Source organism: Kogia breviceps, chromosome 15 (genome assembly GCF_026419965.1).
Source record: "Kogia breviceps isolate mKogBre1 chromosome 15, mKogBre1 haplotype 1, whole genome shotgun sequence".
Classification (NCBI taxonomy): domain Eukaryota; kingdom Metazoa; phylum Chordata; class Mammalia; order Artiodactyla; family Physeteridae; genus Kogia; species Kogia breviceps.
This window is the reverse complement of record NC_081324.1, coordinates 31,748,997-31,752,253: the sequence shown is the minus strand read 5'-3', so window position 1 is coordinate 31,752,253 and position 3,257 is coordinate 31,748,997. Positions and strand designations below refer to the sequence as shown.

The following is a 3,257-nucleotide window of genomic DNA, read 5'->3' as shown; positions in this document are numbered from 1 at the left end:
CTGCATCGGCAGGCGGATTCTCAACCACTGCACCACCAGGGAAGCCCTCTTTTAAACCTATGGTATAGCTGTCCCTACTGCTATTCCTGGGAAGCCTATAATGATAAAGAATACTTGTTCAGTATAACACAACTAGAAAGTAGCTGAGCAGAACTCAGACCTAGGCAATAAGGTCCTAACTTGCACTTTTTACTGCTAAGTTGTTACCAACTCCCTAAAGACAAAATACACAAACCAATCAGAGATGCATAATAGAGCAAACAAACATGAGATGCTAAAATTTAGATATACAAATGTCAGTATGTAAGTGTGTGGTCAAGAAAAGAAAAACCCACTTAGATCTAATCTTGTCCTTCACTAGAATGAAAACCATGAGGCACAAGCATTTGTCTTTATTGTTATATTCCTAGTCCTTAATCCATAGTCTGTCACATAATAATAATAACTATTTTCTGAATGAATATTTTAAAATGTCCTAGACATAGAAAACAAACTTATGGTTACCAAAGAGGAAAGGGGGTGAGGGATAAAATTGAAATTTGGGATTAACAGATACACATTACTATATATAAAATAGATAAACAACAAGGACCTACTGTATAGCACAGGTAACTATATTCAATATCTTATATATATATAACTGAATCACTTTGCTGTATACCTGATGCATTGTAACTTGACTCTACTTCCATAAAAAAATAAAATTAAAAAAATATATTTGTACTTGTAAAGCAACAAGAGGCTTTTCATTAACTCATAACAATAATGGCAGAGTAAGAAATAGTTTATCTCAGTGGGTAATAGTCGTCTGAGAATGTTTTTGTTTTTGTTTTTCCAAAGAAATGTGTTCCAGTTGTGTAATGAGTATTGAAAAATCCCAGTGATATTAGCTCTCCCTCTTGCTAGTTTATGGAAATGTTAGTACTGTACTTAAGAGAAGATAATAGTTCTAAGTAGAATTATCTATGATAATAATAATGTACTTTTATTAATTCTTGAGATAAAATTAAAAACTTCTAAGATAATTCTTTTCTTTATTCCAGCTAGTATATGAAATATTTTAAAAGAACCTTAATGTATTAAGTAAGCTGAATAAAGATTGAGCACGTGCTTCAAAAATCATAGGGTTGTTTAAGCAATGGGATAATTTAATTCAATTGACTAAATGAATCTTCACATTATTGATAAAATCTTCATGCTAGCCTTCCCTCTAAGAGCCTTAGGCATCACTTTTGTAACGTATCCAGCTTAAAATGATCACGTGGTAATAAAACAATAAATTAACCCCTTTCTCTGTAGAATCATAATGGCGGCTGGGACCTTGTGCACATATCCTAAAAACTGGAGGGCCTTCAAGACCCTCACTGCTGCTCAGTACAGCGGGGCTCAGGTCCGTGTGCTCTCCACACCACCCCACTTCTATTTTGGCCAAACCAACTGCACCCCCGAATTTCTCGGTAAATTTCCTGCTGGCAAGGTTCCAGCCTTTGAGGGTGATGATGGATTCTGTGTGTTTGAGAGCAATGCAATTGCCTACTATGTGAGCAATGAGGAGTTGCGGAGAAGTACTCCTGAAGCAGCAGCCCAGGTGGTGCAGTGGGTGAGCTTTGCTGATAACGACATAGTTCCCCCAGCCAGTACCTGGGTGTTCCCCACCTTAGGCATCATGCAACACAACAAGCAGGTCACAGGGAATGCAAAGGAGGTGGTGAGGCAAATTATGGGGCTGCTGGATGCTCACCTGAAGACAAGGACTTTTCCTGTGGGTGAACGTGTGACACTGACGGACATCACAGTTGTCTGCACCCTGTTGTGGCTTTATAAACAGGTTCTGGAGGCTTCTTTCTACCAGCCCTTTCCTAATACAAACCACTGGCTCCTCACCTGCATTAACCAGTCCCAGTTCTGGGCTGTCTTGGGGGAGGTGAAACTGAAAAAATAGCTCAGTTTGATGCTAAAAAGTTTGCAGAAAGCCAGCCTAAAAAGGACACCCCACGGAAAGGAAAGCTTCTCGAGAAGAGAAGCAGAAGCCCAAGGCCGAGTGAAAAGAGGAGAAGAAGACAGCTGCCCCTGCTACTGAAGAGGAGTTAGATGAATGTGAGCAGGCACTGTCTGCTGAGCAGAGGGCCAAGGATCCCTTTGCTCACCTGCCCAAGAGTAACTTTGTGTTGGATGTATTTAAGCGCAAGTACTCCAATGAGGACACACTCTCCGTGGTGCTGCCATAATTTTGGGAGCAATTTGATAAAAGTGGCTGGTCCCTGAGGTGCTCCGACTACTGCTTCCCTGAAGAGCTCACCCAGACATTCATAAGCTGCAACCTCATCAGTGGAATGTTCCAGTGATTGGACAAGCTGAGGAAGAATGCCTTTGTCAGTGTCATTCTCTTTGGAACCAACAATAGCAGCTCCATTTCTGGAGTCTGAGTCTTCTGACGCCAGGAGCTTGCCTTTCCCCTGAGTCCAGATTGGCAGGTGGATTATGAGTCATACACATGGCTGAAACTGTGTCCCAGCAGCGAGGATACACAGCCGCTGGTTCAAGAATACTTTTCCTGGGATGGGGTCTTCCAGCATGTGGGCAAAGCCTTCAATCAGGGCAAGATTTTCAAGTGAACATCTCTTGCCATTGCCTAGCTGCCTGCACCTGCCCTTCAGGGAGAATGGGGGTCATTAAAGGAAACTGAACATTGAAACCTTTCCTTTGCTGCCTTCTTCATGGGTGATGGCTTCTTCAAAGGGGAGTAGATATCTTGAAGCAGGGTGTTGTCTATACCTACAGGACCTCCCTGTGCAGGGGATAAGTCTTCAGAAGAGCAGAAAGAGAGGTCTCTACTCAGTTTTGATTTTTTTTTAATTGCCTTGCCTCTCCTGTGATGAGCATCTTCTAGGCTAGCTGGGAAAGATTGGATGCAGTTAGGAGGTGGTGACACAGGGCTTTGTAACTACCTAATTCCAGACCTTCCTGCATGAAGGGGGAGAATACCTGCTGATGGGGTGAGAGCACAGCATGCAGAGAGACTTAACACTACTTCCTGCATCTGCCCTATGAGGTGGGGCAGCAGCCGTATCCAAGAGTCATAGTTTCAACACTTCAGACAAACAGCAAGAAGAGGTACAGACTCTTTGGGACAGATACTGGCCTGTGGGCCCTAACCTGGCTGTGGATCACCTCTAGGGTATCCCTACTTTATAACAAGGAAGTGGGGTTCAGAGATTTAAGCAAGTTGCCTGTGATCACACATCTTAGGTGGTGGA

At 42.6% G+C, this 3,257-nt stretch overlaps 1 pseudogene; it reads left to right on the top strand.

The window, feature by feature from the left end:
• The first annotated feature begins 1,306 nt into the window (after positions 1 to 1,306).
• Positions 1,307 to 2,695, top strand: LOC131742265 (elongation factor 1-gamma-like; annotated as a pseudogene).
• The last annotated feature ends 562 nt before the right edge of the window (positions 2,696 to 3,257 follow it).